At 33.9% G+C, this 13,716-nt stretch overlaps 1 protein-coding gene across 1 annotated transcript in view; it reads right to left on the bottom strand.

Moving 5' to 3' along the window:
- Positions 1-13,251, bottom strand: part of LOC127859788 (uncharacterized) — a 52,300-nt gene extending 39,049 nt beyond the window's left edge. Inside the window, exon 1 of the mRNA XM_052397294.1 lies at positions 13,154-13,251. The gene's annotated coding sequence lies outside the window, so the exon portion shown is untranslated. The remainder of the gene's footprint in view (positions 1-13,153) is intronic.
- Between the last annotated feature and the right edge of the window lie 465 nt (positions 13,252-13,716).

Raw genomic sequence — 13,716 nt, forward strand, 5'->3', positions numbered from 1 at the left:
TGATAAAGCAATCCCCCAAACAGGGAAGTAGTTGAATTTTACAGTGTTAAATCATTTCCTCTTTTTATGGTAAATCATAAACAAATCTCCAAGAGGTAACAACAAACTGATAAAAAAACTTCAATAACTGCCAACCTCACAAACAACTCAGTCTGGTTTCTGCAATTCCATCTAATTCCATCTAAACCAGCAAACTTAAAATAAAGAAAGATAACCCTTGTATGCAGTATTTCGCACAACAAACTATGACTTGTAAACAGTATTGAATAGTTGCTTCATATGGTCATGTACATGGATGACTGAAGTCTTGCCAGCAATACTATACAGTCTGTCTGACCATCCATTTTATGTCATTGTATAAAACAAGGCAGCAATAATTGTCAGCTTTATTGTATGTCTACAGACCTAATCATTTCTGCATTCATGCTCAAATTACAGTGAGCATGTCCAAGTAGTTAATTGTCCATAGTAGTCTTTGAAAAAGCTGTTATAATATTATGGTTGTTCATTAAATAGGTGCATTTAAATGATTTAATTAAAATAAAATCACTGGTTAGCATAGCAAATGAACATTATAATCAATGTTATGAACTGGCATCATTTAGATTATGCTCTGATGTTGTTTCTACATAAAAGAATTGAAATAACCTACTGTACATAAGCGTTTACGACCTGTGTCACATTGTAGAAAACTCAGGGGTTCATTTTTGCACAAGTTCTGGCAAGCCATAACATGCCATACAGAAGATGAGATGGTAGAGGTATTGATACAAGCACAAATTATTTAACTGTATTTTTACACACTTGTAGGATAAGAGAATGACAGCATACAAACTGATATATCTACATATCTTTCAGAATGAACAAGTGTCAGAGTTTGAAGGACTTGTGACAACACATGCTCAAGTAACAACAAGTGCTCAAGTAACATTGTACATAAGTCTCCTATACTCGAGGCAAACATGTTAAAAGGTTACGGACTTTAATATTCCCTTCGTTACTTGACAAGTTGTGGCCAAATACAAAAGACATCACTGAAGCAAAAAAAAGTTGCATTGGTTTAATTAAGAATTTAACTGCCATTTCCAACTCAAGTTTCTCTGAACATTCTACTTGCCTGCAGTGAAGAATGGTTCCCAAATCAAAATACAGCACAATAACAGTCACAGTCATTACATTGACCTTTTTATTTATTATTTAATATGTACGTGCAATTATTTCATTAAGATGCAAAGTTTGTATATGTGATTCTCCATTTTATGCTTTTTGTTTTTGTAATTATTCACTGTCTGAAATATTTATAGTTGCATAACCTCTGCTATGTTGGACTTACCTTAAACACAACACAGTTTGTTTGGTAACAAACATGGCGCACATGGTCAAACTAAATCAATAAAGTTGCCCCCTGCAACAATATTTGCAATCATGAACTTAACAGCAATCCAGATTGTGGCATCTAACTTGCAGGACTTGTTGCTTATTTGTCTGTAAGAAATTATTGAACTGATTTGTAACCAGCCATTCATGTCGAAGTGACCATCTTAATCTCTTTAAGTATATAAAGATATAAAGCTTTAAAGTAAAATGTGTCTGTAAGCAATTTGCATAGCATAGCAATTAGAGAGCACATGTGATGCCAATTGCTCCCCATGTATGTCAGCTGATCAAGTCACTCTTAGTAAACATCTGGTGATCTTGGCTAGGAGTACCGGTATATATAGACATGACCAAAGAACACAAGTCAAATTATAGAAATGACCAAAGAACACGAGTCAAATTATAGAAATTATAGAAATGACCAAAGAACATAAGTCATTGATTCAGGTCTCATAATACTGCTTGCTTAACCAGCAAAGAATATCCACTTATTTTAATCATTTCTTGTTCATGATAGTATGACTACATGTATTATTTTATGATTGTTTCTGCAATTGCATGATTTAAGATCAATACAAACTGCATTTTAGAGTAGGCCTAAATTAAAATTTAGTTTGTTTGCCCTTTACCGACCAACACACTTTACCCCCTGACCCAAAAATTTTAATTGCGATTTCTTTTTTTTTCCGCCGATCATTAAAGAGCCGACTGCAATATTTATTTGTGCATGTATTATCGCTGTCCATTCTTATTACCCCTGACCGATCTAGGTCGCTCCGATGGTTGGAATTTCATATGCCCTAATATAAGCGAAGTAATGCAAGCGTCTATAACCGGCATCGCGAGCAGCGGTGTTCCGTAAAAATGGTGTCTCGCTGAACGACATCATACTATTGGTTCGCAGTAGTCAGACATAAGTGAGTTTACGTTTGTTGAACACATGTTGTTATTTTTATCCAAGATGGCGGACAATAAAAAGAAATAACGATGCTCAGGGAAAAGGACAAATAACTATTGAATTAACGAATGATGTCATATAATTAGTATGGATTAATGAAAAGCGCGTGTCATTCTACGATGTAGCATACATTTTAGATACAAATAAAACTCTTTTTTTTTTTAAATGTATGCACTGAATGTCACAGAACAAGTTAGTGTTTGAAAATAGGAATGCAGTCTATTCGCGAAAAATACATCTTACAGTTACAGGATTATCGTTCGAAAATGCAAAAAAGACAAACATCGATTTATATGTAAGTGGATCTGTGTTTTATCAGATTCATGTGCATACTCTGCATTATCATGTTTGCCACTCTATACTGTAATGGCATGTAGTGAAATTGATGTTTAAAGGTAAACTTATTTAGTATATTAATTACTCTTAGCTAAATACATCGACAACACTCAAGTATATATGTTTAAAGCGTAAATATAACCGCAAGCTGAAACTAACACACTTAATTTATTTCCCCAAATCAAGTTTGCATGCCTATGTTTGCCCTTTTGTGAATTTACTTTGTCATGCCAAGACTTATCAGGCTCTATGAAATCCCTGTCAAACACTTAAAATTGAGGCCTGTGAAAATTGATGGGGGGGGGGATATTGTTTTTGGCCTGTCTGTCTGTCATTTTTTCATTGCATGTGTGTGTCCCAAAACTTTGACCTTGGTCATAACTTTTGCAATATTAAAGATAGCAACTTGATATTTGACATGCATGTGTATCTCATGGAGCTGCACATTTTGAGCGGTGAAAGGTCACGGTCATCCTATAAGGTCAAAGATATGGCTTCTAAGCGGCGCAAAAGAGGGCATTGTGTATATGACAAACACATCTCTTGTTTCTCCTGGTAGGCCAGTCTGGCCTGTAAATTATGACGGTCTTTTGCAATGTCTGAATTATTCCATTAAAGGCTTTGGACTGTCTTTCTACACTCTTTCAATGCTTGTTGTATGCTAAAGGGAAAGGTTAAAGTTAACAAGGGCTGTTTGTAAAACATGCATGCCCCCCATATGGGCTGTCCGTTGTAGTGGCAGCCATTGTGTGAATACGTTTTTTGTCACTGTGACCTTGACCTTTGACCTAGTGACCTGAAAATCAATAGGGGTCATCTGCAAGTCACGATCAATGTACCTATGTAGTGTCATGATCCTAGGCAAAAGCGTTCTTGAGTTATCATCCAAAAATCATTTTACTATTTCAGGTCACCGTGACCTTGACCTTTGACCTTGTGACCTCAAAATCAATAGGGGTCATCTGCGAGTCATGATCAATCTACCTGTGAAGTTTCATGATCCTAGGCATATGCATTCTTGAGTTATCATCCGAAAACCATTTTACTATTTCGGGTCACCGTGACCTTGACCTTTGACCTAGTGACCTCAAAATCAATAGGGGTCATCTGCGAGTCATGATCAATCTACCCATGAAGTTTCATGATCCTAGGCGTATGCATTCTTGAGTTATCATCCAGAAACCATTTTACTATTTCGGGTCACCGTGACCTTGACCTTTGACCTAGTGACCTCAAAATCAATAGGGGTCATCTGCGAGTCATGATCAATCAACCCATTAAGTTTCATGATCCTAGGCGTATGCATTGTTGAGTTATCATTCAAAATCCATTTTACTATTTCGGGTCACTGTGACCTTGACCTTTGACCTAGTGACCTGAAAATCAATAGGGGTCATCTGCGAGTCATGATCAATGTACCTATGAAGTTTCATGATCCTAACCCAAGCGTTCTTGAGTTATCGTCTGACAACCACCTGGTGGACGGACCGACAGACTGACAGACTGACCGACATGAGCAAAGCAATATACCCCCTCTTCTTCGAAGGGGGGCATAAAAATAAAAGCAGTCTGACAGTTAATGAATGACAAATGCATTTGAGCAATTAACATTATTTATTGAACACATTTTTGATTAAATAACACACAAGCATGCATTTAATATTAATATATTCAAGAAAACTGCAAACAATATAATTATGGTTAAGCTACATAGGGCTTCGTACACTGCAACAGTGCTTTAATAAAAGTGTTTTAAATATTCATAGACTATTAGTGTATTAAACATATAATTTCTCAAATGAAATAAAATAATTCTCCTACCTACCTACCCACCTGTAAAATCTAGGGTCGGTAAAGGGCAAACCATATATAATTTAACTGTGGCCGTATGAGAGGCACTATTTAAGATAAATGACATGTATCTGATGACAATGACATTTAAGTGCCAATTCCGAGACAATATGCAGCCCCATTCCGCTGCTAAAAAGGTATTATATATTGTTTCCCTATAACTATAACTGCATTAAAATTCCCCTCTCAATGTTAGCTATATTTTGAAAAATGACTATGTTTTGGGCAACAAAACGACCAAGTTAAAGGCACTTTTTGTAAATATCCTAATTTCAGCAGTCTGTATAGAAAACTAACTTTGACATCTAATTACCATTTATATTTGAGCATTTAATTAATGGTTCATTACAAGTAGAAGTAAAATATGTTATCATGCATCTGAGAAAAACAAGAAACCGTCGGAGACGGGTGATGCTCCCCAAAGTTTTATTTTGTCACAATATTGCACTATATATTCAGATAAAAGGAAACGTCCAAAATAAATTTTGGGGGAGCATAATAACTTTGGCACAAAAAATCACCATTTGAAGCGCTACCTTTCCCTCAACGTTGATAAAGATCACATGTGCAATAAGATTATGTACAAACCAGTATCTATTTGACATGAATGAAATAGAGAATATTTGCTGATTTCAGTCTAAGATTGTTTTATCTTTTTATAAACTGTCATACAAAACATAATTTAATGAGTTGCTAAGCCATGTATGAAAATATTTGTTTTTATGATTATAAATGATTCAACATTACAATTTTACACTGAAATGAACAAGTCTTACTTTTATTTTCTTCTTTTTGTCAAAATTATTTATAAAATTTGCCAATTTGATTGAACTTCAAATAATTGCACAAATGTTGCTCATTTGATGTAATGGAAAAAAATGCTTTGGTTTCTGCAACAAAGTCAGCAAATTATATTATTTATTGAATGTTATCATGTGTTTTCAATTATTTTACAAGTTGATTTTTACACTAACAATGAAGTCATTAACCTATTATACATATTATCATACATGTACAAATAATTTTTTTAAAGTCCCAAATAACTTAGCACCAATCCAGAATGAAATGATCAAACCTTCTCATTTCACTGAGCTAGAGTGAAATGATCATGTTATCATTCATTAGTAGTAGAATCTTCATTCACAGCAATAATGAAATAAAACAACTAAATGTATATCCAGAGTTCTCTTTTCTCCATTGTGAAAACTTATTAACCTAATTAACCTGTTTGCATATAGGCCCAAGCACACTAATGACCCCCCTATGGCAAATGTTACATACATCTGGGTCATCTGCACATTAGAACTAAGTGCAAATACAAAGGGAGTTGAAGCAGCAGTATCTGTTCTATATAGTGAAAAAAATTTATTCACAGTTTATCTATCACATTTGGAATTCTTGTTACATTTGCTATTTTCAGGAATAATTATGCCTTTAATGGATACACAAATATCCCATTTAAAGTGGTTGCATTTTACAATTTATTACACAACAGTATTTTCAACAATAGGTTCTTTTATGGATACATAGTATCAACTAACTGACCTGTTTTTATTTGACATTTTCCAGTATTAAAATGCATAATTTAATTAGAGACATTTCCTACATATATTGTGTAACCAGTTTAAGTTTTATGTGTTAAATCTTAACCAGATACAATATTTATTCTGTAAACTATAAATAACAGCAGAAGTAAACAATGGGTGCATGGGACTATAAATAGAAGGACCAATAAATCCATTTTCATGTACATGTACGATTAATACTTAACAGCCTTATGATTTATCATCTCAAGCCTGAAAAATAATAGCATAACAAATAGAATAGCACAGGATGTTAACCACGCTATAAATTAAGAGGATCATTGACCCTGTGCAAAATATTCTGGAGTAAAAATAAAATTTTGGAGTCAAATTCAACTCCAGTCACCAAAACAGTTAATTTCCAATAACTTGTATGCATCATTTAATTTCGTATTATGTTTGTTTATTTATATATATATATATATATATATATATAATGACATGAATACATTTATTTAAAATATTGATGTTGTTGAGAATATATGGCATACCATTTTTAGAAATAAGAATATAAGTCTGTATTTTAATTTATAAAACACATTAAAATTACATAACAATTAAACAGTTCATGAACAATGTTGATAAATTAAACTTGTTTTCCAATTGCTTTCATTTCATCAAATTTTAAGAACACATAGCGGGTTGAGAAATACAAATTAACTGTGAAAACTGAATTATATTCAAAACCAGAGCTCCAGATAAGGATTTGTGAAATTAGTAACAGTACTGCCACTGACAGAAAGAAAAGGAGTAACACTGAAAATCAATAAGTACCTGTACTACCTACCATATCCCAAAATACAGGTAGTACTGTACTACCCGTGTTCATGTATATTGAAGAGTGTATAACTGACTTTACAGAAACATTTGCAGCAATTATAATAAATATATTTTGCTTCTTAAACAGTTACTTTATTAGATTTTCCATTCTGCATTATTATACAAATAAAACTACACATTAAAATGCATGACTAAATACTATTTCTTCATTTTTTCTTGACAAGAAAACACAAGCCAACTAGTAAGCTAAGTAAATGAACACTAATGTCACTGTCTCATTTCAAAAGAATGTTGCTTTAGCAGTTAACTGTCAAAGCTGCAAAGTAGCCACCGATGCAATCAAATTGTTTAATATCGGGGCGACAATGTCTTTTTCTGGGTTGACATATTGAATATCAGGATAGTTAGACGACCGTATGTAGCCATTATATAACAACAAAGTGTTTGTTTTAAAGTTAAACCGAAAGTTAGCCGGCCTTCCCTTGCGCGCAGACATATTGTTTTTGACGGGTTAACAAGTTACTGGAAATCACGCGACAGAATAGACAATAATATCGGAACCCAGTCTACAACTTTTCGGTAATTTAAATAAACAAAAAGCGCCGTTAGGATAGAGACCAAAAAATCACGGCGCACTGACGCGGACGTATCAGTACGGCCAGAATGTTTTCGTAAATGCGTAAAAGGGATATTAAAGTTGTAATTGTACGTCTAGTTCATAAAAATAAATGTGTAAACCTTCATGAAAAAGCCGTATTTTCGGCTGTACGGCCCTTATCTGGAGCTCTGCAAAACTGATAAGTGATACTTATTAGTGAGAAAAACAAAAGATGTGTTTGTCAGAAACACAATGCCCCCTAATGAGCTGCTTTTTTTTTACCTTTGACCTTGAAGGATGACCTTGACCTTTCACCACTCAAAATGTGCAGCTCAATGAGATGCACATGCATGCCAAATATCAAGTTGCTATGTTCAATATTTCAAAAGTTATTGCAAAACTTTACTACAGTCCAACCCCTCTTAAGCAGCCAGTCAAGGGAAACAGCCAAATTGGCTGCTTAAGCCGGGTGGCCTCTTAAGAGGGGGTTGGGTCATAGGGACTCTGGAGTTGATGAGTGCATGGCCAACTGTTCAATTTTTGTATAAACAAAATGGTAAATATGTGTACATGTACTAAACAATGTAGAGACTTAAAATAATTTTATTTCTTCCTTTCTAAAATCAGCTATAAAACAACATTTTCATTCAAAAAATATTCTATTCATCTTTCTAATCATCATTAATATCATCATCATCAGAATCAAGTCAATGAAAAAGAATCATTCTCATGATTCATTGTTTACACAATGCGCGTTGTATGGCCCCAATGCACTTAAGATGGGAACAGTTGTGAATCAGTTATGCGTGAATAACTCCCGTGTCACTATAAATCGATAATTTAATCGGTTTATTGCAGTTTTATGGCTTTGAATACCTACCGCACGAATTGGTCCCGACAGTGATCTCCTTCACGATAAATTGTGGCCAGTTACTTAAGAGACTGATAATAGCAACCGGGTGTAATCCTCCTGGTAATCGTGCTTTTCATGCATAATATTATAAAAACATTTTTTTGCCGCGTAAAGGGTTTTATCAAAATTAATATTGAAATCATTGTAAATATAAAACAAATATAAATGTTTTGTTTTATTCCCAAATGAGAATAATAATTTGTAATCCGATTCCCGATTGTTTAATGTTAACGAGACGTTTACAAATTCTAGCATCGTGTATTTCCTTTGTCCCGACAAAAGCGCGCGAATATTATGCACCAATGTACAAAGTCACGCCATACCCATGGTTCGAAAGCATGCGTATTGATTTTTGGATAAAAACTTTGTAGCACAGAGAACATGTAGATCAGTTGATTTCGGTTAAGTTTTGTTGTTCTTTTTAACTTTTAATTAGCCGATAATTGTCATAAATGTGTGCTTGAAATAGTATGAGCTACAAATAATAAATTATAAATTAAGAATCTCCTTTCCAGTAATAATAGGTGATATTCGCACGTGCGGAAACAAAAAGATCAAACAGTCGCATATTGCTTTTAACCCGATAACCCGATAATCCGCCCCTAATTAATTGCAATTTGCAAACTGGCTGTCAAAATGTTTATCACACATCATGCTTTAGTACTACAGAGCCTAAACTGCAGACTGGAAGTATGTATCGATTTTTTTGCCGTTGCGTCTGTGTAATTTTGTCAATGTACATGACTGACTTACTTGCGCGTGACCACTCATATGGGGGGAATTTAACATTTGGGATGCAAAATTGCTGGCTGCTGGCAGGAGAAACGGGGTTACCGCTTAAGAGGGGTGCATTATAAAGTGTTTATGGACGGTCGCGGCACAGACCGGCCGCATACACGGGGTGACCGGCGATGAGGGGTGAACGGAAGTAGGGGTTGGACTGTATATTAAAGTTTTAAATTTTTGACCTTTGACCTTGAATGATGACCTTGACCTTGACCTTTCACCACTCAAAATGTGCAGCTCCGTGAGATACACATGCATGCCAAATATCAAGTTGCATGTTCAATATTTCAAGTTATTGCAAAACTTTACTGTAAGGTTAAAGTTTTGGGACAGAATGACAGACAGACAGAAAGACAGACAGGCCAAAAACAATATACCCCTGATAATTTGATCCGGGGCATAAAAATCTAAAATATTCAAAGTGTTGTCAAAAAATATGTTCACTTAAATTGTCCTTCGAATCTTAGTGAAATGATTTCATAGCGCTTTAAGTGTTCAAATTAAGCTACAAATTAAATTATTGAAGATCTCATAATGACATCCACACAGGATACCCTTCCAGGGGGTTTTCTGCCTATTTTGGAAAAAGGAGTCTGACCAAATTGGGAATTTTTTTAATCGACAAAATTGGCCATTTTGGGAATTTTTGCTTTGATGAAACGGCTCATTTGGGAAAAAATTGTGAATTTATCATGCTTAAATAATTCAGTGGTTTAACAAATAAATTTGTTTTTATTTGTTATTTTGTCTTCTTTATGAACTGAACAGTCAAAACCTTATAGCAGATATTTTTGACCAAAACAAACACTGGCTAGTCGCACAAGTTATAAGACACTTCATTCTTAAAAAAAAAAATATTTAAAAAAATAAATAATAATTTTTTTATTTTTTTTGGAAATTGGGAATTTTTTTATAATTTCGGTTTGGGATCGGGTCAGTTTGCTTTAGGAGTGCCTCCGTTTTCCTGAGGTGCAGACAGTGCTGAAAAACCCCTGCCTACAGGCATGCTCGAAATCTTATTGAAGGTTATAAACGGAGGAAGAAATGACAGTCTGCTCTTTACACAGGGAAACTATTACATGTTAAAACTAATATTTCTTATATAATGCTTGTAAAGAACAAATTATCCTCCGAAAATTGCTAGTGTCTTTATAACATACAGGGTATAGAATTAATTATCCTAGTCAGAATAGTAGCAGCAAGAAATAACTGATTTGTTTACACCATATGCAAATTGATAAAAGGATCAAATATTTCCCCAAAAAATGTTTACATTAATAATTGCTTTTTTTTTTGTTTTATTTATTTATTATCAGTGTATTTTTAAACATTTTGGAAATGGGAACAAGGCCCTTTGCATAGGAAAAACAAGTTGTATATCATACTTCTCCCTTGAATTACAATTTCTTTTAAATTGAGAATAAAAATGTGTTTTTACGATTACATTTGCTAAGGTTCTACTCATAGAGAGTGAAATCTTTAATTGGGAATTTCAGGTAGTCATTTGGGAAAAAGAATATACCATTTTAGATTCAGAATGTAGCCAAATTACCGGTAATCATTATGATTATTGTCATTTTTTTTATTAGCACAGGCAAATCTGGGACAACACTTTCAACTTTGATGAAAATTTCATAAAGGGTCTTTTCTAAACAAAAAGGCAAATCGTTGAGTTGATATCCCCCTCCAAAAATAAATGTTGTGACAGACTGACGGATGGACAACGCCAATTCCATATTCCAGGGGATATAAACCACCGCACTAGCTTATCTGGGACAATACTATAAACAAATGCATTAAGCCTGGCCTCCCAAAAGTGCTGCTTATACATGCTACTTTTTGTTACTTTATTTTCTGTCCTCCAACATGATGATGATGTTATTAGTATTGACAATTCACAATCCTTAAACTAACCATGAAACAGGATTCATGAAGATAAAATTAAGATAACAATTTTCCTTGTAGCAAACAAATTAGTGTATTACTTAGAACCAGATTTGTCAGGCAATTTACAGTTTAATTACAGCTTATTGATTAACCACCAAAGAATATGTTTAACTTGTAAGGGTATATAATTATGAAGGCATAATAAATCATATGCATAAAAACCAAGTCATAGCAAAGATCGACAATCTTATCTATTATCCTGCATTTATAAATTTTCATAATTTAAAAAATTCAACAGAAACATTAAAACTATTCCACCTATAAATCAAGAAATCCATTAAAATGAACAGCCAAATGCTGAATTCCTCTTAATCCACGGCCGGCCCTTTGTCTGGCCTCTGGTGATATTGATCCAGAACTAATTACAGATAGCCAGGCTAGTTCACCACTGAGCCAACGATAACCTGCTGATAAACCATGCACTGTGAACACTATTGAAACACACTCGTCTGTTCATGTTAATCTTAATCGGAAACTAATTCAACAACTGAAACATGTTTTAGGATGGACCTTTTTAACTGGCTAACAACACCAAGATTTTGTGTTTACTTGAAAATGACCATACATCAGTTGCTTTCAATATAGAACTGTAATTGCTCACACTTCCACAATAATTGCAAGACAGAGAAAGAGAAAAAGTACAAATAACCTGTTACACTTTTCATTTAAAAATATTATTTCAAGGAATATTATCAGTGTATGAAAAAATTATAATCAAACACTACATTCAAGAGAGATGGGTTTATGGTTCGACAATTCCTGCCAAACTCGAACTTAATGTGACTGAAATGTAACCAATATCTGTATCAAAATCTGAGAGAGAAATCTTTTAATATCTGAAAGGCAATCAGTTAAAAGAAGCAAATAGCACTAAGTTGACATACCATTTCTAATGGCAATAAACTTAGCTGGTGATTGTTTTAATTAACTAAATCACAATAATAAGTAGGTATCCATCATTTGACATAATTAAAGTAGATGGAAGGCTGTTATATCAGCATATAAACTTATTATGTATAAGTTGATTACATCATATCTTATTGAATCCTAATATAACTGGAAAAATGGCAACAAACATAAAATAGATTTGCGCTTTTCAGAGCACAAAGCCAAAATCAGTAAAAAGTGTACTAATATTTAAACAATTGTGGTATTAACAAATACGCTGTCTATGCTAACCTGGATGTCTTAAACCCAAAATAGCACTAACAATACAATCCTATTCTGACATAACTAACCAATCTTCAACCACATTGGAAATTAAGTGTGGGTCTTATTTGCATAGCCGATTGATGACGAGTGACAGCAACTAGTTTCCTAAATCCCTACCAAGATGCCTGCATATTTAATGTTTACATTCAAACTATTGAAATGGATTTAATATAATTCTATGCACCCTATAACTGCCTAGCTTAAAAGGCACAGACTGAGATAAAACTGGTTATAAACAATACAGCGACCTTTAAAGCTTTTTCTTTATAAACTACCGGAAAACAGCACTTTCCAAATTAAGAGAAAAATAAAAATTTCCTAATCGCTATCAAAAATATTTCCAATTGAAGATTTAATTTTTTTTAAAGAGCACCCCATAACGGATGCCAACGCTCGGCTGCGGATCAGTTTTGAATAAATGAAAGCTGGTCAGATTTTTTTTTTAGAGGTCACATTGACCTTGACCTTTGACCAAGTGACCCAAAAATGGGTGTGGCATGTAGAAATCATCAAGATGCATCTTCATATGAAGTTTAAATTCAAAGTTGTAGGTAAGCACTTTGATTGTAGAGCAAAATATCAAGGTTTTAGCACGGTGGACGCCGCTCGAAGAGCTGGCTATGACAATACCTCAGGTTTATCCGAAAACAGCTGAGCTAAAAATGATATCAATAAAATGCAACATTTAGTTAGTTTTCCTACGCAGCTCTTTGACTCAAACATCACGTCATGGGTTCTCACTTTTTTGTCCACTTCACTTATTCCAATTGCTGAAATTATTACAAGGAGCACACAAGAAAGCCTTAATTTACCTGAGCAATGATTATCCTGTATTATCAGATAAAGCTGTTAATGCTGTCTCGCCTGATGGTCCACAAAGGCTGTTCTTTTGTTTCCCTAAGCTGGTGACGCGTTATAACGTTGGTATATTAACAGATCTGAAAGAATATTCAAGAAACAATTATGTTTACGTGTTTCATCTGTGCAATTATTGTAAAACATTTCATTTATGATAATTTTTTTGAGGATGTGTTTTTATATTAAGTAATTTCTTACTAGTTTTCACTATATAAACACATACAAGAATACAGTGAACAAAAACACTATCAGTGACATTTCAACACACCTTATTTTTATGCTTTTCAAACACAACCACCCGATCACTCACATATATTCAATGTGGTTTAAATCCATACTATACACCATTCTATTTGGCAATGTTCACTGGGCGATTAATACTGAATGTAAACCAACCAGCACTATCACACAATTTCACAAAGCAATACCCCAGTTGTGCCCCTTGGCTTTGTGCAAACTGCAAGCTGACACTGTTTACTGTACAAAGCTAGAGGCTCCCAATAGGGAAATCAATTAT

Source organism: Dreissena polymorpha, chromosome 15 (assembly GCF_020536995.1).
Source record: "Dreissena polymorpha isolate Duluth1 chromosome 15, UMN_Dpol_1.0, whole genome shotgun sequence".
In the NCBI taxonomy this organism is placed as follows: Eukaryota; Metazoa; Mollusca; class Bivalvia; order Myida; family Dreissenidae; genus Dreissena; species Dreissena polymorpha.